Source organism: Nerophis lumbriciformis, linkage group LG14 (assembly GCF_033978685.3).
Source record: "Nerophis lumbriciformis linkage group LG14, RoL_Nlum_v2.1, whole genome shotgun sequence".
Taxonomy (NCBI): domain Eukaryota; kingdom Metazoa; phylum Chordata; class Actinopteri; order Syngnathiformes; family Syngnathidae; genus Nerophis; species Nerophis lumbriciformis.
In genome coordinates, this window is record NC_084561.2 from 9,491,774 (window position 1) to 9,516,323 (window position 24,550).

Genomic DNA, 24,550 nt, shown 5'->3' on the forward strand with positions numbered 1-24,550 from the left:
CATGCATATTGTTTTATAATTAACATAACATGCATGTTGTTTTACAATTAACATAACGTGCATATTTTTTAACAATTAATATAACATGCATATTTTTTGACAAACAACATAACATGCATATTTTTTTAACAATAAACATAATATGCATATTGTTTTGCAATTAACATACCGTCCATGTTTTCACCATTAACACAACTTGCATGTTTATGTTTCACAACCTAACACATGATGCACAGGGAGAGTGTATTCACCCCTCACATAGAGGTCAAAGTGGGGTTCAAACCCAGAATCCCCGGGCGTTGAGGCAGCGGTGCTAACCACACATCCCACCATGCTGCCCACCATTTTCTCACAGAATTGAATTCCTCCAAGATGGTCAGAAGCTGAACAAGTGTGTGTGTGAGTGTATTTCCCATGGTTCCTCTGTGCGGCTGCTGATGGATGCTCTGTCAGTACTGGTGCATCGTGGGTAAGCAGGTGACACAAATGTGCCTAATAAGCTCTGGATCCCATTCAGGAAGTTGTGATGTGCTAACAGTGCTGCTCTCCCGGGAAGTTTGCTCGTTCCAAAGCAATATTTGCAGCATTCTTCAAGCCCACTCTTCTTGCTCAGGGGCAACAATCTGTTGTCTTGTTGTTCCGGCGGGAATGAGCAGCAACACGGTCAAATCTTGCTTTTTGTGCACTACTACAAAGTACGAATTGACTTGTGAGATCATTTGGCAACATATTAAGTTTTTTAAGGTAAAACCTGACAGTCACATGTACTTTTCCTGTCAACCGTGCTTTTAATTTGTAGACTTTCCTGTTCCTGTAAGTTCCTTTTCCTGTTTCATTTTTCTAACAGGAAGTTGAGCGTTTAGAAGGGAAAAACGGAATGTCAGGTGTTTGTCTGATTAAAAACAAGTTAATGTTGAGAAGTTAGGACGTTTGAAGCATCTTATGTGGTGGAAGCGTCTTACAAGCCTTTTACAAAGCTTCCCGTGCAAGAATCAGCATCTGGTGAGTACTCAACTTTTATCCCTCAACTTTAGTAGAAAATGACAAAAATGGCCGACATCACCTTTTTTAACAATGACACGTTCCCGAGCCTAATTTTAGTTTAAGACCTGAGCACGAAATGTTAGAAATCGCTATAAAAGGTAGCAAAATAAAACAAAACATTTTTTTTTTTTTAAATTTTTAAATTCCTTTATTTTAATACTTGCACTTAGCAAAGAAGAGCATGGTGCCACTCAGTACAAATATGTGGATTTTAATTATTATTTTTATTTATTTTTTTTAATTTATTTCTGGCAATGATATAAATAAATTTTAAAAAAGTACAAAGTTGACAACACATAATAATATAAATTAATATAGTGCAAAAGGTAATGTATAGTACGTAATGCATGATTGTCCAGTTTTGCCTGAAAAATTCAAAATATCCATCCATCCATCCATTTTCTACCGCTTATTCCCTTTTGGGCTCGCGGGGGGGCGCTGGAGCCTATCTCAGCTACAATCGGGCGGAAGGCGGGGTACACCCTGGACAAGTCGCCACCTCATCGCAGGGTAAATTCAAAATATGTGGATTTTAAATGTTTTATGAAGTTTCATTTCCAATCATTGATTTAATTGAATTGTATTGTTATTTCATGTATTTATATAGATGGATTGATGAATGTTGTGCTTTTTTCAAATGAAAGTATATTGTTAAATTTTTTTCATACTGCATTTTATATCATAGTTTTTTTTTTTTCATTTATTGCTTTATTTATTTCTGGCAATGACATAAATAAATTTAAAAAAAGTACAAAGTTGACAACACATAATAATATAAATTAATATAGTGCAAAAGGTAATGTATAGTACGTAATGCATGATTGTCCAGTTTTGCCTGAAAAATTCTAAATATCCATCCATCCATCCATTTCTACCGCTTATTCCCTTTTGGGGTCGCGGGGGGCGCTGGAGCCTATCTCAGCTACAATCGGGCGGAAGGCGGGGTACACCCTGGACAAGTCGCCATCTCATCGCAGGGCAAATTCAAAATATGTGGATTTTAAATGTTTTATGAGGTTTCATTTCCAATCATTGATTTAATTGAATTGTATTGTTATTTCATGTATTTATATAGATGGATTGATGAATGTTGTGCTTTTTTCAAATGAAAGTATATTGTTAATTTTTTTTCATACTGCATTTTATATCATATTTTATTATTTTTTAAATTTATTTATTTATTTATTTCTGGCAATGACATAAATAAATAATAAATAAATTTAAAAAAAGTACAAAGTTGACAACACATAATAATATAAATTAATATAGTGCAAAAGGTAATGTATAGTACGTGATGCATGATTGTCCAGTTTTGCCTGAAAAATTCAAAATATCCATCCATCCATCCATTTTCTACCGCTTACTCCCTTTTGGGGTCGCGGGGGGCGCTGGAGCCTATCTCAGCTACAATCGGGCGGAAGGCGGGGTACACCCTGGACAAGTCGCCACCTCATCGCAGGGCAAATTCAAAATATGTGGATTTTAAATAATTTATGAGGTTTCATTTCCAATCATTGATTTAATTGAATTGTATTGTTATTTCAGGTATTTATATAGATGGATTGATGAATGTTGTGCTTTTTTCAAATGAAAGTATATTGTTAATTTTTTTTCATACTGCATTTTATATCATATTTTATTATTTTTTTTCATTTATTTATTTATTTATTTCTGGCAATGACATAAATAAATAAATAAAAAAGTACAAAGTTGACAACACATAATAATATAAATTAATATAGTGCAAAAGGTAATGTATAGTACGTAATGCATGATTGTCCAGTTTTGCCTGAAAAATTCAAAATATCCATCCATCCATCCATTTTCTACCGCTTATTCCCTTTTGGGGTCGCGGGGGGGCTTTGGAGCCTATCTCAGCTACAATCGGGCGGAAGGCGGGGTACACCCTGGACAAGTCGCCACCTCATCGCAGGGCAAATTCAAAATATGTGGATTTTAAATGTTTTATGAGGTTTCATTTCCAATCATTGATTTAATTGAATTGTATTGTTATTTCATGTATTTATATAGATGGATTGATGAATGTTGTGCTTTTTTCAAATGAAAGTATATTGTTACATTTTTTTCATACTGCATTTTATATCTTTTTTTTTTTTTTTTTCATTTATTTATTTATTTATTTCTAGCAATGACATCAATAAATAATAAATAAATTTAAAAAAAGTACAAAGTTGACAACACATAATAATATAAATTAATATAGTGCAAAAGGTAATGTATGGTATGTAATGCATGATTGTCCAGTTTTGCCTGAAAAATTCAAAATATCCATCCATTTTCTACCGCTTATTCCCTTTTGGGGTCGCGGGGGGCGCTGGAGCCTATCTCAGCTACAATCGAGCGGAAGGCGGGGTACACCCTGGACAAGTCGCCACCTCATCGCAGGGCAAATTCAATATATGTGGATTTTAAAAGTTTTATGAGGTTTCATTTCCAATCATTGATTTAATTGAATTGTATTGTTATTTCATGTATTTATATAGATGGATTGATGAATGTTGTGCTTTTTTTAAATGAAAGTATATTGTTAAATTTTTTTCATACTGCATTTTATATCTTTTTTTTTTTTTTCATTTATTTATTTATTTATTTCTGGCAATGACATAAATAAATAATACATTTTTAAAAAAGTGCAAAGTTGACAACACATAATAATATAAATTAATATAGTGCAAAAGGTAATGTATAGTACGTAATGCATGATTGTCCAGTTTTGCTTGAAAAATTCAAAATATCCATCCATCCATCCATTTTCTACCGCTTGTTCCCTTTTGGGGTCGCGGGGGGCGCTGGAGCCTATCTCAGCTACAATCGGGCGGAAGGCGGGGTACAGCCTGGACAAGTCGCCAACTCATCGCAGGGCAAATTCAAAATATGTGGATTTTAAATGTTTTATGAGGTTTCATTTCCAATCATTGATTGAATTGAATTGTATTGTTATTTCATGTATTTATATAGATGGATTGATGAATGTTGTGCTTTTTTCAAATGAAAGTATATTGTTAATTTTTTTTCATACTGCATTTTATATCATATTTTATTTTTTTTTCATTTATTTATTTATTTATTTCTGGCAATGACATAAATAAATAAATAAAAAGTACAAAGTTGACAACACATAATAATATAAATTAATATAGTGCAAAAGGTAATGTATAGTACGTAATGCATGATTGTCCAGTTTTGCCTGAAAAATTCAAAATATCCATCCATCCATCCATTTTCTACCGCTTATTCCCTTTTGGGGTCGCGGGGGGCGCTGGAGCCTATCTCAGTTACAATCGGGCGGAAGGCGGTGTACACCCTGGACAAGTCGCCACCTCATCGCAGGGCAAATTCAAAATATGTGGATTTTAAATGTTTTATGAGGTTTCATTTCCATTTAATTGATTTAATTGAATTGTATTGTTATTTCATGTATTTATATAGATGGATTGATGAATGTTGTGCTTTTTTCAAATGAAAGTATATTGTTCAATTTTTTTCATACTGCATTTTATATCATATTTTATTTATTTTTTTCATTTATTTATTTATTTAATTCTGGCAATGACATAAATAAATTTAAAAAAAGTACAAAGTTGACAACACATAATAATATAAATTAATATAGTGCAAAAGGTAATGTATAGTATGTAATGCATGATTGTCCAGTTTTGCCTGAAAATTTCAAAATATTCATCCATCCATCCATTTTCTACCGCTTACTCCCTTTTGGGGTCACGGGGGGTGCTGGAGCCTATCTCAGCTACAATCAGGCGGAAGGCGGGGTACACCCTGGACAAGTCGCCAACTCATCGCAGGGCAAATTCAAAATATGTGGATTTTAAATGTTTTATGAGGTTTCATTTCCAATCATTGATTTAATTGAATTGTATTGTTATTTCATGTATTTATATAGATCGATTGATGAATGTTGTGCTTTTTTCAAATGAAAGTATATTGTTACATTTTTTTCATACTGCATTTTATATCATATTTTATTTATTTTTCATTTATTTATTTATTTCTGGCAATGACATAAATACATAATAAATACATTTTAAAAAAGTACAAAGTTGACAACACATAATATAAATTAATATAGTGCAAAAGGTAATGTATAGTACGTAATGCATGATTGTCCAGTTTTGCCTGAAAAATTCAAAATATCCATCCATCCATCCATTTTCTACCGCTTACTCCCTTTTGGGGTCGCGGGGGGCGCTGGAGCCTATCTCAGCTACAATCGGGCGGAAGGCGGGGTACACCCTGGACAAGTCATCACCTCATCGCAGGGCAAATTCAAAATATGTGGATTTTAAATGTTTTATGAGGTTTCATTTCCAATCATTGATTTAATTGAATTGTATTATTATTTCATGTATTTATATAGATGGATTGATGAATGTTGTGCTTTTTTCAAATGAAAGTATATTGTTCAATTTTTTTCATACTGCATTTTATATCTTTTTTTTTTTTTTTTTCATTTATTTATTTATTTATTTCTGGCAATTACATAAATAAATAATAAATAAATAAATAAAAAGTACAAAGTTGACAACACATAATAATATAAATTAATATAGTGCAAAAGGTAATGTATAGTATGTAATGCATGATTGTCCAGTTTTGCATGAAAAATTCAAAATATCCATCCATCCATCCATTTTCTACCGCTTATTCCCTTTTGGGGTCGCGGGGGCCGCTGGAGCCTATCTCAGCTACAATCGGGCGGAAGGCGGGGTAAAGCCTGGACAAGTCGCCAACTCATCGCAGGGCAAATTCAAAATATGTGGATTTTAAATGTTTTATGAGGTTTCATTTCCAATCATTGATTTAATTGAATTGTATTGTTATTTCATGTATTTATATAGATGGATTGATGAATGTTGTGCTTTTTTCAAATGAAAGTATATCGTTCAATATTTTTCATACTGCATATTATATCATATATATATATTTTTTTCATTTATTTATTTTTTTATTTCTGGCAATGACATAAATAAATAAATACATTTTAAAAAAGTACAAAGTTGACAACACATAATAATATAAATTAATATAGTGCAAAAGGTAATGTATAGTATGTAATGCATGATTGTCCAGTTTTGCCTGAAAAAATTCAAAATATCCATCCTTCCATCCATTTTCTACCGCTTATTCCCTTTTGGGGTCGCGGGGGGGGGCGCTGGAGCCTATCTCAGCTACAATCGGGCGGAAGGCGGGGTACACCCTGGACAAGTCGCCACCTCATCGCAGGGCAAATTCAAAATGTGGATTTTAAATGTTTTATGAGGTTTCATTTCCAATCATTGATTTAATTTAATTGTATTGTTATTTCATGTATTTATATAGATGGATTGATGAATGTTGTGCTTTTTTCAAATGAAAGTATATTGTTAAAGTTTTTTCATACTGCATTTTATTTCATATTTAATTTTTTTTTCATTTATTTATTTATTTATTTATTTCTGGCAATGACATAAATAAATAATAAATACATTTAAAAAAAGTACAAAGTTGACAACACATAATAATATAAATTAATATAGTGCAAAAGGTAATGTATGGTATGTAATGCATGATTGTCCAGTTTTGCCTGAAAAATTCAAAATATCCATCCATCCATCCATTTTCTACCGCTTATTCTCTTTTGGGGGCGCTGGAGCCTATCTCAGCTACAATCGAGCGGAAGGCGGTGTACACCCTGGACAAGTCGCCACCTCATCGCAGGGCAAATTCAAAGTATGTGGATTTTAAATGTTTTATGAGGTTTCATTTCCAATCATTGATTTAATTGAATTGTATTGTTATTTCATGTATTTATATAGATGGATTGATGAATGTTGTGCTTTTTTCAAATTAAAGTATATTGTTGAATTTTTTTCATACTGCATTTTATATCTTTTTTTTTTTTTTTCATTTATTTATTTATTTATTTCTAGCAATTACATAAATAAATAATAAATACATTTTAAAAAAAGTACAAAGTTGACAACACATAATAATATAAATTAATATAGTGCAAAAGGTAATGTATAGTATGTAATGCATGATTGTCCAGTTTTGACTGAAAAATTCAAAATATCCATCCATCCATCCATTTTCTACCGCTTATTCCCTTTTGGGGGCGCTGGAGCCTATCTCAGCTACAATCGGGCGGAAGGCGGGGTACACCCTGGACAAGTCGCCACCTCATCGCAGGGCAAATTCAAAATATGTGGATTTTAAATGTTTTATGAGGTTTCATTTCCAATCATTGATTTAATTTAATTGTGTTGTTATTTCATGTATTTATATAGATGGATTGATGAATGTGCTTTTTTAAAATGAAAGTATATTGTTAAATTTTTTTAATACTGCATTTTATATCATATTTTAATTTTTTCATCTATGTTTTGGGGTTTAATCAAATTTACATTGCAGCATTTCCGGTCGTAGTACATTGATTCAAATCAATTCAAAATAGTTCGAGTTTTTGACACATTTCAATCCAATCTAATCCACTTGATTTATATAGCACATTTAAACAACAAAAAATGTTTATATATTAAAAACACTATTAAAAACAATATTCAAATATTATCCTTAATAATAATAATAATAAAAACAAAAAATAAATAAATATAAAAACAATATAAAATTAATAAAAAAAACACAGAGGACAACAGAGGACAGAGGACCACACAATTCACATAGTGTTAAAAGCCAGAGAATAAAAGTGGGTCTTAAGACGAGACTTAAAACACTCCACTGTGGAAGCAGTTTGAACATGGAGGGGGAGAATGTTCCAGAGCTTAGGGCCAACCACAGAGAAGGCCCTGTCTCCCCTGGTTTTAAGTCTGGTCTTGGGCACCACGAGCAGGAGCTGGCTCTCGGACCTCAGAGCGCGCGCAGGAGTGTAAATTTGGATGAGGTCCGAGATATACTGAGGTGCCAGTCCATGTAAAGCTTTAAAAACAAACAGCAAGGTTTTAAAATTAATTCTAAAATGAACAGGGAGCCAGTGCAAACTCTCAAGAATTGGGGTTATATGCTCGCGTTTCCTGGCCCCTGTTAAAAGTCGTGCTGCCGCGTTCTGGACTAGGTAATGTATAGTATGTAATGCATGATTGTCCAGTTTTGCCTGAAAAATTCAAAATATGTGGATTTTGAATGTTTTATGATGTTTCATTTCCAATCATTGAATTAATTTTATTTTATTATTTCATGTATTTATATAGATGGATTGATGAATGGTGTGCTTTTTTCAAATGACAGTATATTGTTTAGTTGTTTTTTTTATTCAAAGTTTATTTGATGCAACATAATATTTAGAATTACCGAACTTCATCACTATTAATTTTTTTCATACTGCATTTTATTTCATATTTAAAAATTTTTGATCTATGTTTTGGGGTTTGATCAAATTTACATTGTAGTTTATATATATATATATTTTTTTTTTATTTTTTTATTTTTTTATTTTATTTATATTGTTTTTATTTATATTGTTTTCCAGTGGCGGGCTATGCGTTTCCCACCTGGGCCTTCAGTGATGTCCGACTTCAATGATTACCTCTAAAAAATACCATCATTGATGTCACCACATGACCATTGCTGGAGAAATACTATACAGGAACACATTTACGCACTACTGGGCATTGAAACACATCAACAGTATACAAAACGTGTTATTTTCTGGCGCATTTAAAAATCCATAAACCCGCATCAGCAATTAAAACAGAAGAAAGTGAATGCATGTTTATAACTGAATACATTTGTATACGCATAAAAAATTGTTTTATTTTGTATTATTTTTTTAATGAATTAAGTAATGTTTATGAAAACCTTTTTCCAAAACACAATTTAGAATGTGAGATACAACAGGATAATGCATACATTTATCGTTTGTTTTCAAAACGCTTACAAAAAAGTGGGACCCCAAAAATGTACTGTGGGACCCCACTTTTATGACTTGATGGGGTCCCTGAGACCCCATTTTGAAAATTCCTAGCGCCAACACTGTAAGCGAGTCCGCTCTCAGAGCTGCCGCTGGGTTTGTTGTGAATCCGTACCAAGTCGGATTGGCGGGATTCCCATCCCTAGTCGGTAGGGCCGGGTATCGGTACTCGATACCTTTCAGGTATCGACCGAAACAACCTGATACCAAGTAGTATCAAAACTGCATCTGTCAAACGATAACTGTAATCGGTTCTTTTTGTACCCAGATCAAGAAAAAATTACTGTTCCTATGGTTTTGCTCGCAGCCAATCACTGCAAGCGTTCTTCGATTCAATGCGCCATGTTATTGGTCCACCACCGCAACAACAATAGTTTGTATTAGGGATGTCCCGATCCAGGTTTTTGCACTTCCGATCCGATACCGATATTGTTTTTGCATTTCCGATCCGATACCGATACCGACCGATACTGGCCTATCCGAGCATGTATTAAAGTTTAAAGTTATTTAGCCTACTTAGTTGTCAGAATCATGTTGAAAAGGGTTTTAGTACTCTTGATAACAACTAGCCAGCTGAATTAGGGGAGTTTGAATAATACACAATGGTTGGTAACAAGAAACTGACATGTTTATTCAAGGATAAACACAAAATAGACAAAATTATACATGACAAACAGAAATGGCATCATTGAACTAGGGCTGGGCGATATGGCCTTTTTTTAATATTGCGATATTTTAAGGCCATATTGCGATACACAATATATATCTCCATATTTTGCCTTAGCCTTGAATGCATATAATCACAGCAGTATGATGATTCTATGTGTTTTGATTGATTGATTGAGACTTTTATTAGTAGGTTGCACAGTGAAGTACATATTCCGTACAATTGACCACTAAATGGTTACACCCCAATAAGTTTTTCAACTTGTTTAAGTCGGAGTCCACTTAAATTGATTCATGATACAGATATATACTATCAGATATATACTATCATCATAATACAGTCATCACACAAGATAATCACATTGAATTATTTACATTGTTTATAATCCAGGGTGTGGAGGGGGGCGCCGGATGTAAGTGTCAAAAAGACAGCCAAAAGAGTTTGATATGAGAATAAATCTAAAGTTAAAATATAGGGTAGAAATGCACCCATTTGCAGGAAATGTAGTCTTGATTTTCAACATTGTCTTTCAAGGCTTGCATGTCTACATTAAAACATTCTTCTTCATACTGCATTAATATATGCTACTTTTAAACTTTCATGCAGAGAAGGAAATCACAACTAAACAAATCACTAATTTTTTCATACGGTGTTGATGTGGAAATTTTTGCCTCAGCATTTTGATGGTGTGGGCGTGTGGCACCGAATGGAGATAAGCGTCTCGACAGACGTCACAATATTTGAACAATGATGACGAAAACTGTTTTCTCTGTCGTGTCGGTGTGTTGAAAATTGTTATGCGCTTATTTTTTTATTAGATTTTGTGCGTGGCATAGATTTGCTATGCGCAGAGGACGCTTAAACAGTGCGCAATTGCACAGGCGAGCACCTTAGAGGGAGCGTTGCTCGCACGGCTGCGCTAGCATCACAGCTAACGTTAGCCATGCTGCTACCTCTCTGCTCGGGGAGGACGTATACGTATGTGACGTATGACGTGACAGTATGTGACGTGTGTCGTGACAGTATGTGACACGTGTAAGAAGGTGCGCTTGCTGTCTGTGAGAGGGAGACACAGGAAAGAGTGAGAAGAGCCTGTCGTGTAATGCCAGCAGCTAAAAGCAACTGCGTGAGAATTTACAGACATGTGGATGTGTTGAAGGTGTGCTGGAAAATGCGGAACGGAAATTAGGGAGCAGCAGAAAAGTGGAATGTATTATTTAAATCGGTGCATTGGAAAACACGGACCGGAGTTTTTTTTTTAAACTGGATCTGGATCGGCATTTTCCCATGCCTTGCCGATACGCAATTTTTGGCAAATATCGGCAGCCGATCCGATCCAAATATTGGATCGGGACATCCCTAGTTTGTATGGCGGTAAAGCAGGTTGAAGCAGTGCAGAATTGGCTGGTCATCAATTCGGAGATGCCGGCAGCAAAACGGTCAAAGGTCTGGTTGTACTACACGCCTGTGGCGCCGGGTACAAATAAATGCATACAATGCGGCAAGATTATTTCGGGGAAAACGGGGAATACTAGCAATATGATTAAACACCTCATCAAGAACAGAGCAAACTTAAGGGTGGAGAACTGTACTGTGTTTAAAAAGCCGGCTTCTACAACACCAGAATCGTTGTCGTCATCTCAACAGGACACTGCTCAACCGTCGATAACTTCAGGTAATATATAAATGTTAATAGTACTCATCCTTTGTGTGTTAAAACATGTATTGTCAAGTAAATCGTTTTGGGCATGTGAGCTAACGCTAGCTAAGCTTGTTCGCTAATTACACAGCCAAAATAATACTTTGCTGTACATGTTTGTACAGTTACTTGTGTGGTGTTCGGGTCTGTGGGACCCGTTTTCATTTTTTTATTGAAAGAAAAATAATACAATTTAATTAATTTTTCAAACTGAGACTCTCTGACTTTGGCTCATTTTCTGTGAAGAACATATATCAGAATACATATTTAATGACCACACACCATACACCCTCCCTACACATTTATTACATATAACATGTCTGGGTCCACTGGACCCGGGGCTAATAGAAGTGTGGAAATTGATGTTTTGTGTACTACACACACACACACACACACACACACACGCACACACACACACAGCAGGCCTAGACAGAAGAAGGACATAGTGTAGGTACACAGAACATCAGAAGGTCAAATGTGCGAGAAAATGAGAGCAGACAGTGTTGACAAACAATGGTGCAACCTTGTGTGGGAACCGCAGGTGCAGAAACACAAAAGAAGAATCCCAGTGGGATGCAGAAACTGGCAGAGAAATTTTCCGTGCAACGTTCATATTGTTGTTACTCAGCCAGCGTTTGTGGGTCTGATGGACCCGTTGCATTTTGTGGCTTTTAATGCCTCACAATCAAACACTTTTATGTTAAAATACTGAACAGATGTTTATTGGGATAAGGTAAACATCTGTTCAGTATTTTAACACAAAAGTGTTTGATTGTGAGGCATTAAAAGCCACAAAATGCAACAAGTCCATCAGACCCACAAACGCTGGCTGGAAAGTGACCTCAGTCCAGATCCATGGAGCGCCAGAAGACCGCTATGGTTTAGTGTTCTTCAGACAACAAGAGGATCAAGAGAAAAATCAAGAGAAAAATGCAACGGGTCTGATGGACCCATTGCATTTTGTGGCTTTTAAAGCCTCACAATCAAACACTTTTATGTTAAAATACTGAACAGATGTTTATTGGGATAAGGTAAACATCTGTTCAGTATTTTTACACAAAAGTGTTTGATTGTGAGGCATTAAAAGCCACAAAATGCAACGGGTCCATCAGACCCACAAACGCTGGCTGAGTAACAACAATATGAACATTACACAAGGGTTAATAAATATTTGAGCACTTTCAAAATGTATTTGTGTAAAAATCTTGAATGGGGAGGAGTGGTGACAATTACGCAACCGTTTGCATTCTTTTCACTTGATTTAATATCGAATGAAGTACTCAGTTGGTATCGGTATCGTTTTAAGGGTAATGGTATTGGTACTGGTATGGAAAATTTTTAAACGATACCCAGCCCTACTCGTCGGTACCTATAAAAGTACCAAATTTGGTACCCGTCCCTCGGTGTGTGTGTGTGTGAGCATGGCAGAATGTCTCAGCATCCTCATCACAACGAATCAGGTCAGCTCGGTATTTGCTTGTTGAGAAGTCGGCGGTGAGATTTACGGGGCTTATTTAGTGCATCATGCAGCAGAAACATGCGAGCGAACAGGACCAGCAGATGGTGTGTAAATAATGTATACGCTCTCATGGGAACATCCCAGTCTGTCTGCTTTGGGTTTGATGCACCAGCCTCCACTCCCACACACGGTGACCCTGTAATTGTAAAAAAGAGCAAGGCGGTTGTGTTCAAGTACGCCAAGAACACCACGCTCCGCCGTCAACGCGCTAAAGTTCTTCTTACCTGCTTCCAACTCGCAGAAGTGGAGCACAAGGTGATACGGATTCTTTGGCGAGTCATTCTTCTCGTTTTGTTTACCTGGCGACACCGGGTGATGAATTTCTGTCTGTTCCAGGGGGAACGTGGCGTGTAGAATAAACCTCCATCGTACTTTGGCTGCCTGCAGCTGCCGGGGATTCAGTATTTTTCGCAAGGACACTTCATCTGCAAGACTTCACAGACCCCCCAAAACCATCCTACTGTACACAAGTGCCACAGACTCACACATTTTGGTCGTTTTCACCTTCAAAACCAGTACAATGTATAGATTTTCTTCAAAGAACTAGAAAATGCCGTTTCGGTAGAAATTTGTGTCAACGCCGAAGAGCCAAAGCAAAACTGTAATGCTAACAGTTAGCACGCTGGCCAAATAGCGTCAAGTAACAAAACAAATGAGTAAAAAGAGCTAGCAGTACTATGCTAACGTTAGCATTGATTGATTGATTGATTGAAACTTTTATTAGTAGATTGTACAGTACATATTCCGTACAAATGGTAACACCCGAAAACAATTTTCAACTTGTTTAAGTCGGGGTCCACGTTAATCAATTCATGGTACAAATATATACTATCAGCATAATACAGTGAAATATATACATGCTTACGGTTAGCATTAGTGAAATATCAAAACATATGACACTGAGCTGTATACCTGTTAAATTAGCTAAAAATATAACAAGCTAATGTTAGCTTGTCCAAATGCTAACCGTAACAAGTATCAGGTACCAAAATACATTGCTCTTGAGGTGTGTACCTGCCAGGCTGCTAACATTAAATTGCATCAATTGCCAAGATATGATGATGGTTTATACCAGGGGTCCCCGAACTTTTGGACTCGGGGGCCGCATTCGGTTAAAACAACTTGGCCGGGGGCTGGGCTGTATATAAAAATATACATATATATTTATTCCGAGCGCGATGTCACGTTATCGATGGGAAAAGGCTTTTTTTGACAATATGATTTGCCTGAGCGGCTAGAAGACACAGAGTAACAAGAAAATGGATTAGAAAGGACAGATTGAAAAAAAAAATATATATATATATATATATATATATATATATATATATATATATATATGTGTGTATGTATGTATGTTTGTATGTATATATATATATACATATATATATGTATGTATGTATGTGTATATATATATATGTATATATATATATATATATGTATATATATATATTATATATATATATGTGTATATATGTATATATATATATATATATATATATATATATATATATATATGTATCTATATATATATATATGTATCTATATATATATGTATATATGTATCTATATATATATATATATATATATATATGTCATATATATGTATCTATATATATATATATGTATCTATATATATATATATGTATCTATATATATGTGTATATATATATATATGTATCTATATATATGTATCTATATATATATATATGTATCTATATATATATATATATATATATATATATATAGATACATATATATATATATATATATATATATACATATATATATATATAGATACATATATATATATATATAGATACATATATATATATATAGATACATATATATATATATATAGATACATATATATATATATAGATAGATATATATATCTATAGATACATATATATATATAGATACATATATATATATATATATATATATATATATATATATGTGTATCTATATATACACATATATATATATGTATCTATATATATATGTATCTATAGATATATATATCTATATATATATGTATCTATATATATATATATATATGTATCTATATATATATATATATATATATATATGTATCTATATATATATATATATATATGTATCTATATATGTATATATATATATATATATGTATGTATCTATATATATATATATATATATATATATATATATATATATATATATATGTATGTATCTATATATATATATGTATGTATCTATATATATATATATATGTATGTATCTATATATATATATGTATGTATATATATATGTATGTATCTATATATATATATATATATATATATATATATATATATATATATATATATATATATATATATATATATATATATATATATATGTATATGTATATGTATGTATGTATGTTTGCTTATATAGCCCTAAATCACGAGTGTCTCAAAGGGCTGCACAAGCCACGACGACATCCTCGGCTCAGATCCCACATCAGGGCATGGAAAAACTCAACCCAATGGGACAATGAGAAACCTTGGAGAGGACGGCAGATGTGGGGACATATATATAATTTTGACGAGCCGAACGCGATGCAGTGGTAGAAGAAGCTGCACACTGGCTCAATATGCTCCCGGCCAGTGCTGCATAAGCTTCTTCTTCTTCTTCTTTGCAGTTTTACGACAATTTGCATCCATATATGTTGCATTAGGGCCATCTTCAGTTTCCTTTTATAATTACATTAAAGTCTCTCCTTGAGTCAAGTGCAGCATTAACTATAGTTAGCTCTCGGTTTTCAATGCTAAAAATAGTTTGTCTGCGTTAGCGGTAAAAACAAATATTAATATTTGATTACCATTCAGGTCACGAGATGTAAACGGAGTATTGTTTGTGTGTTTTGAATGGCTGTTTAAAGAGTTTTGTGGGCAAAATAGAGAGCCCCTACAGACTCCATTGTTAGCGGACTTGTTATTTATTTAATTACGACTTAGAATGCATTAAATTAAATGCATGTCTTAATGATAAACAGCACATCTCTTTCAAATGTTTGCCAATTTCCAGTAACACTGATGTGATAACATGGTCAGAGTGCAGAAACGTTACTACTGTGACGTCATTCTCCAGGAAAATCGCCGAAGATATTCGGAGTGAAATATTAAAAAAGGTCCGTACTTTGCGGATTGTAAATACAATTGTATATGGTTTAGTGCAGGGGTCGACAACCTTTACCACTCAAAGAGCCATTTTGACCCGTTTCCACAAATTAAAGAAAACAATGGGAGCCACAAAACTCTTTTGAAATTTAAAATGAAATAACACTACATACAAAGTTTTTTTTTGCTTTGTGCTATGTATAAACCAGGGGTCTCAGACACGCGGCCCGCACCTTAATATGGAAATGTAATGTTAGTGCGGCCCGCGAGTTTTATATGAAGGGCACTTGACAGCGTCACACTTGCCAACCCTCCCGATTTTTCCGGTAGACTCCCGAATTTCAGGGAAACTATTCTCTCGAATGTATGCTGATTTTCACCCAAACAACAATAATAAGGGCGTGCCGTGATGTCACTACCTTTAGCGCCCTCAACGGCTTGAACAAACAGCTTGCCAGCCCAGTTACATGTTATATGAGGCTTCTGCAGACACACATAAGTGAAAGCAATGCATACTTGGTTAACAGCCATACAGATCACACTAAGGGTGGCGATATAAACAACTTTAACACTCTTACTAATATGCGCCACACTGTGAACCCACACCAAACAAGAATGACAAACACATTTCGGGAGAACATCCGCACCGTATCACAACAGAACAAATACCCAGAATCCCATGCATCCCTAACTCTTCCGGGCTACTTTATACACCCCCGCTACCATCAAAGCCCGCCACCCCAACCCTGCCCCCCCACACATCAACAACACCCCCCCACCCCCTGTGCGTAGATTGAGGTGGGCGGGGTTTGGTGGTAGCAGGGTGTGTAATGTAGCCCGGAAGAGTTAGGGTTGCATGGGATTCTGGGTATTTGTTCTGTTGTGTTTATGTTGTGTAGCGGTGTGGATGTTCTCCCGAAACGTGTTTGTCATTCTTGTTTGGTGTGGGTTCACAGTGTGGCGCATATTAGTAAGAGTGTTATAGTTGTTTATACGGCCACCGTCAGTGTGCTCTGTATGGCTGTTGAACAAGTATGCCTTGCTGTCACTTAGTGTGTGAGCAGACAAAATGTGACTGTGCCGGCACGCTGTTTTTTAGGTGAAAAAGCGGACGCGACGACAGGTTGTAGAGGACGCAAAATGCGGTGCCATCACGGCACGCCCTCAATTTTGTTGTCCGGGTGAAAATCGGAGAATGTTTGCCCTGGGAGAGGCAGTGAAATCCGGAAGTCTCCCGGAAAATTCGGGAGGGTTGGCAAGAATGCAGCTGAGCCGCATCAGAGTGGTCAAAGAGCCGCATGCGACTCCGGAGCCGCGGGTTGCCGACCCCTGGTTTAGTGGATACAAGGAAACACAATTTAGCATATGAAGTCAACTTGTTTTTTCACCGTACTGGTACTTTAACTCATCCTTAGAGAAGCCTCTGTTTTACTAATGTTTTGCAATGTTGTAAAAATGTGTAGAATAAATATTACATTTCAACATTTCTGTTATTGAAGATTTGCGTCAGCCCGCGACAGTCATTTTGATAGTAGGCTAATATAGCTAAAATAGACATTTACATCATGTGTTGCCTACATTATTCAACTTATGTAAGGCTTTTTAATTTTTTGCGAGTCTAGACAGATTAGTTTTTTGTATTTTTGGTCCAATATGGCTCATTATGGGTTGCAGAACCCTGCGTTAGGGTGTTAGAAGTTGTTGTTTTTCTGTCTTATAACTAAACACACATTCAGCAACCTGCTCAACACCACCACTGAGAAGACTTTGTAGTTTTTGTTTTGAATACAAGCTGAAAGACCAGAATGCTGCACACGTTGGACAGCTTTACAAGCACCAAGTACCTAAAAGGCGTGCGACTGCAGCCACAAGTGGATTGTTTACCCATAGTTTGACAAAATGAGGCATTGTGGTGATAGCGACATGATGATAGGATGCTGCCAGAGGCTACTTTCCCAAGGATGCGACAATGGCGACTGCTAAAACTAGGGATTATAGGTGTTTTTCTTCCAAAATATCGCACAATTTCTGTCTGTGATTCTATTCTATTCATATTGTATTGGGATTTTTGATAGGAGTCCCACTCCTATCTTGTAATGAATGCAATGGGAAAGTCAATGTTTTCCACATTGATCCCCAACAAGAAGCAACTGTGCTGTAATGGACGGAATCCTTTTTAAAATGGACATAAAAAAAATATATTTAGTGCACACCTCGTTTCGCAGAGCACTTAAGTAGAACATCCATCTCATTTATAGATTCTGTTTCTGCTTGGACTCTAAGTAGACAAAGTATGGTATCATCTCAGACTTTCTGACTACAGATTGACTGATATGGGTTTTTCAGGACCGAAACCGATTATTAGTGGTCAAGGAGGCAGCTAACCGATATTCATTTGCAGTAAAAGTTACTTAAACATGAATAGTATACGTAATTAAATAGCTCGACAAGGCTTTAAGTTCGTTTTTTTTTTCATTTTATTTCAAAAACCTCAGACCAGTGGTGACATGTTTTATGTGTTGCTAATGTTGTGGTTTATTTAGCAGCAATGCATTGCAAAATATTGGAAATCTCCTGGAAAAATATGTAAAAATATAGGATTTTTCTACACCACAATAACTCGTCATCCACTCAATTTTATAGCAGTTTATGGATTTAATACATTGTAAAAATTTCCTCGTGAGGAACCCTGAACTATTGCCGACATTTAAATAAGAACAATTCTGAGCTCTTTCACGTAGACATTTTTCAGACTGGCTGACCTAATTTCTTCCTGAATGTTACAGAAAAGTATGACAACGTGTGAGCTGCTGCCTGCACTTCTTTATCTATAGCAGGGGTGATCACACTTTTTCTGCAGGCGAGCTACTTTTCAATTGATCAAGTCGTGGGGATCTACCTCATTCATATATATAATTTATATATACTTATTTATGAAATATATGTTTTTGTTAACAAGTTAAAGGTGTTTAATGATAATGCAAGCATGTTTAACACATATAGTTAATATTGTTAATACATTAAAGGTGTTTAATGATAACACAAGTATGTTTAATACATATAGTTAATATTGTTAACAAGTTAAAGGTGTTTAAAGATAATGCAAGCATGTTTAACACATATAGTTAATATTGTTAACAAGTTAAAGGTGTTTAAAGATAATGCAAGCATGTTTAACACATATAGTTAATATTGTTAACAAGTTAAAGGTGGTTAAAAATAATACAAGCATGTTTAACACAAATAGTTAATATTGTTAACAACTTCAAGGTGGTTAAAGATAATAAAAGCATGTTTAACACATATAGTTAATATTGTTAACAACTTAAAGGTGGTTAAAGATAATACAAGCATGTTTAACACATATAGTTAATATTGTTAACAACTTAAAGGTGGTTAAAGATAATACAAGCATGTTTAACACATATAGATTCCTTTCTTTCATGAAGACAAGAATATAGGTTGGTGTATTACCTGATTGTGATGACTTGCATTGATTGGAATCCGACAGTGGTGATGATAATGTCCGCATTTTCGAATGGAGGAGAAAAAAAGTCCTCTTTTCTGTCCAATACCACATGAAAGTGGTTGGTTTTTGGCATCTTATTTGTCCAGCTTCCGTACTCCTTTGTATACACTTTACAAGAAATACATTGTCGGCAAACTCCGTAGCTTGCTAGCTTGTGCACGCCAGCTTTCTGAGACTCTTATTTTGGTAGCGCAGGCAGGATGAAGCAGAGCTTTTATTGTGCAACTGTGCAGTCGGTCTTTGGAGTTTTGACGACAGGTACGGCGCCAGAGTCTGTTGAAATAAAGTGTTTCTCGCCTTCCAGTCGGTAATTTTAATGAGCTGGCAGCAGCCAGCGTCATCTCAGAAGACCCTCGGGTGCCGTGAATGTCAATCAAGTGACGAAAGTGACGTCATAGTGAAGATTTATGATCGCTCATTTTTAGGATTATTTTTTTAATGCCTGGCTGGTGATCGACTGACACACCCTCCGAGATCGACCGGTAGATCGCGATCGACGTAATGAGCACCCCTGATCTATAGAGTAAATGTATTTGTCAAGATATTTACACAAAAATTTTATTTTTAGGCAGAGATATCTTTGCTGTCATCTTCATGTCATTTGTCTTTGTCGGGTTATTTGATTGAATCATAGGACATTTAATTCTGCACGCTCCTTTAATGTGCCCATGCTCCAAGTGTTAACAATATAGGCTTGTGGACCGACTCGATGATAGCGTAGCAAAAACAAACTAAATAAGAACCGTGAAGGCATCAGGAAAGAAGGACAAAAACTGGATTTCTGGCAAAAATTTAAAGTTTTGACTAGTAAGCAGAGGAGACGGACTGTAAGCGACATTAGGAGAGAAAAGGGGTGAAAGTAGCTGAACAGACCGGAGAATAATTCTCACAAGAAGTCAAATAAATCTGTCTGATATCAAATCATTTTGGGGATAATGATTGACAGTGAGACAAATTTTTATTCTTAAATGCAATTTTAAAGAAAAGGGAACTTTTCCCAAGCAGAGAAAACAGGCTGATACTTAAACAGTAGTGACTACTATTTCACTAATTGTTTACTTCTTGAAAACACTAAATACTGGTATTACATAAGGTGCACTTAAAGGGGAACATTATCACCAGACCTATGTAAGCGTCAATATATACCTTGATGTTGCAGAAAAAAGACCATATATTTTTTTAACTGATTTCCGAACTCTAAATGGGTGAATTTTGGCGAATTAAACGCCTTTCTATTATTCGCTCTCGGAGCGACGTCACATCGGGAAGCAATACGCCATTTTCTGAAACACCGAGTCAAATCAGCTCTGTTATTTTCCGTTTCTTCGACTGTTTTCCGTACCTTGGAGACATCATGCCTCGTCGGTGTGTTGTCGGAGGGTGTAACAACACGAACAGGGACGGATTCAAGTTGCACCAGTGGCCCAAAGATGCGAAAGTGGCAAGAAATTGGACGTTTGTTCCGCACACTTTACCGACGAAAGCTATGCTACGACAGAGATGGCAAGAATGTGTGGATATCCTGCGACACTCAAAGCAGATGCATTTCCAACGATAAAGTCAAAGAAATCTGCCGCCAGACCCCCATTGAATCTGCCGGAGTGTGTGAGCAATTCAGGGACAAAGGACCTCGGTAGCACGGCAAGCAATGGCGGAAGTTTGTTCCCGCAGACGAGCGAGCTAAACCCCCTGGATGTCTTGGCTCACACCGTCCCTTAGGCCACCGAAGATGATCAAGAGAAGAATATCGACCCTAGCTTCCCTGGCCTGCTGACATCAACTCCAAAACTGGACAGATCAGCTTTCAGGAAAAGAGAGCGGATGAGGGTATGTCTACAGAATATATTAATTGATGAAAATTGGGCTGTCTGCACTCTCAAAGTGCATGTTGTTGCCAAATGTATTTCATATGCTGTAAACCTAGTTCATAGTTGTTAGTTTCCTTTAATGCCAAACAAACACATACCAATCGTTGGTTAGAAGGCGATCGCTGAATTTGTCCTCGCTTTCTCCCGTGTCGCTGGCTGTCGTGTCGTTTTCGTCCGTTTCGCTTGCATACGGTTCAAACCGATATTGCTCAATAGCTTCAGTTTCTTCTTCAATTTCGTTTTCGCTACCTGCCTCCACACTACAACCATCCGTTTCAATACATGCGTAATCTGTTGAATCGCTTAAGCCGCTAAAATCCGAGTCTGAATCCGAGCTAATGTCGCTATAGCTTGCTGTTCTATGCGCCATGTTTGTTTGTGTTGGCATCACTATGTGACGTCACAGGAAAATGGACGGGTGTATATAACGATGGTTAAAATCAGGCACTTTGAAGCTTTTTTTAGGGATATTGTGTGATGGGTAAAATTTTGAAAAAAACTTCGAAAAATAAAATAAGCCACTGGGAACTGATTTTTAATGGTTTTAACCCTTCTGAAATTGTGATAATGTTCCCCTTTAAAATCATTTTTTTCTAATGCACGGAATAATTCTGGTTTTGCAATAAGATGGCAATATGACTCAAGTAAACAACACCAACATTTTATATGTTCCATTGAGAATATAGAACATTACACACGGCACTCAAAAATCTATCAAAATGTTTTAGTCCGACTTTGAAAGCTATGAAGCCGCACCGCTTGATGGATTGTCAGTGCATTAAACATAGGAGTACTACGGCCGCGTGGACTGGGGGGATGTCCGGGCCCTCTACTCCTCCTACTTATAGCGCACACAGTCACACATATATAGGACTTTGGGGATTGTCCTGCGGGGAGGCATGGCGGGGGGTTGAGGATGCCTCCAATGGGGCTCCAGTCCTCCTGTCTTGTCCCCTGCTCGTCCATCCCTCAATCTTAGCTGCATATTAGACACTTAGGATTTGGGGGGCTTGGTTTGGTTGGGACCCACCATGACCTTGATGTCCCCCAATTTTAATCGCATTATTAGTTCCCACAAGCATACATATCTCACTCACGCTACAGTACACACATCAATAGGGACTGGAGGTCGGCTGTAACGGCTGACCTCCTAATTTTAACTACACAGTAGACACTCTGGGGGCCTTGTACACATGCATGGGGGGTTTGGGGTTCGGCGCACCCCTCATTGCCTCGTCGGCCGGCGGGGACTGCGGTCTGGTGGCCTGCCAGGCTTTTATTCATTTATTATTGTTATATATATATATATTTTTTTTTAATGTATTTATTATTTTTATTTTTATTATTTACTTATTTTTATTTTATTTTATTTTTTAAATTTTATTTTTTATTTTTATTTTATTTTTTTTATTTATTTTTTTTTAAATCTTATTATTTATTTGTGTGTGGCGTCGCGCGGGTCTCACTTCCTGTTGGATGGGGTCCGTGCCCGTGTGGCCCGACCTTGCGCTGTGGGGTCTCTGTTGGTGACTTGGTGTGGTGGCGGCGCAGCCCCCGTGTCTGGTCTGGATGCTGTGTCTCGGTTGTTTGGGCGGTGGTGTGTTTGTGCGGGTTTGGGTTGGGGTGGGGGGCCTTTTGGTTGGGGGGGTTGTTGGTGTCTCTTGTTTGCGTGTTGGCGTTCGGGCTGACCGGCGGGCTGGCGCCGGCTGGTCTCCGTGGCCCTGGTGGCGTGTGGTTGCTGGTCGCAGTTTTGTTTTTTTTGATCGCTTTGATTTGATTGGCTGGTGCTGGCTGTCTGGGGTTATTGCGGCTGCTGTTTCTGCTGCCGTTTGTTTGTGGTGTGGGCGCCCGTGGCTGCTGGGTCTGGTGCAGGGGTGTGGCTGATGTTGTGACTGATGGCAGCGCGCGCGCGTGATGGCTGTCGGGGCTGACGAACTGTGTATATGTATGTATATGTGTGTGTATGTATGTATGTTTATATATGTGTATGTGTACATATGTGTATGTATATGTATATATGTGTATGTGTGGGTATGTATACGTGTATGTGTGTATGTGTATGTATATATGTATGTATGTATGTATATTTCTGGGGGTACGCTCTGGGCCTGCCTGTCAGACGGGGGTCGACGCCTCAGGCTACTGCATCCGAACTGCGTGTCTGGAGCTCCTGGGTCCCGCTGTCCATCCCTTCCGGGTGCCCGTCTTGGTTGGGGCCTGTTGGGCCTAGTCCCTGCGTCTATTGTGGTAGCTTGGTGCTGCAAGGTATTCCGAGGTGCTGCGAGTCGGCCAGTTGCTGGGGTAGTGACCTTGTTTGTCAGCATGTCTGTGATCTTCTTTTAATTCTTTTTTTTTTAATTAATTAATTAATTTATTTATTTATTTTTTAATATATTTTATTAATATTATTTTTTAATTTTCCCCTCCCTCAGGGGGGGGGCTCGGCGGGGCGGTTGCTGGTTGTTCCATCTCCATCGTTGGGGTCCCTGCGGGTGGGGTGGGTGGTTCCCGTGGCCCTGTGCCTGGGTGGTCCTGCGGCGGCCGGTTTGGGTGGGGTGGCCGGGGGCTGGCCTCGCCGCGCTCTCCGGGGGTGGGGGGTGGGCTCGTGGGGGCCCGGTTGCCGGTGGGGCGGGGGCGGTCTTCCCGTCCGGTTGCGGGGAGTCTCTGGGTCCCTCGGGCGGGGCGTCTCGCCTTTCTGCCCGTGTGGGGTGTGGTCTCTCGCTGGCTTGGGGTCTGGCTGTCCCCTGCTTTTCTCGTGCCCTGTCCTCTGCCGGGTGCGTCTGTCTGCGGCCTGCTGCTGGCGCTTGTGGGCGGTACGGTGGGTCGGGCTCTGGGTTTCCTGTCGCTGGCCGGCTTGGCTGCGTGGGGGCGGTGGTCCCTGGTTCCCTGGGCACCACGCCTCCTGTTTGTGGGTTGGGCTCTCGGGGGTGATGGGGCCGTGCTCTGGCTCCCACGCACTCTGGGAGTCGAATGTATTGTACATGCAAATTCACATATGCTCACATACGTACATAGGTACCTACGCTCCCACATACATACACAAATACAGTACATATTTACCTACCTAATGTTCGTACATCCACACGCACATTCAATATACAAACATACACATACACATACTGTACATATACATTCA

At 37.2% G+C, this 24,550-nt stretch overlaps 1 protein-coding gene across 1 annotated transcript in view; it reads left to right on the top strand.

The window, feature by feature from the left end:
- The first annotated feature begins 561 nt into the window (after positions 1 to 561).
- LOC133616816 (tetraspanin-1) overlaps positions 562 to 24,550 on the top strand; it is a 228,877-nt gene continuing 204,888 nt past the window's right edge. The window contains exons 1-2 of the mRNA XM_061976423.1: positions 562 to 744; positions 848 to 1,002. The gene's annotated coding sequence lies outside the window, so the exon portion shown is untranslated. The remainder of the gene's footprint in view (positions 745 to 847; positions 1,003 to 24,550) is intronic.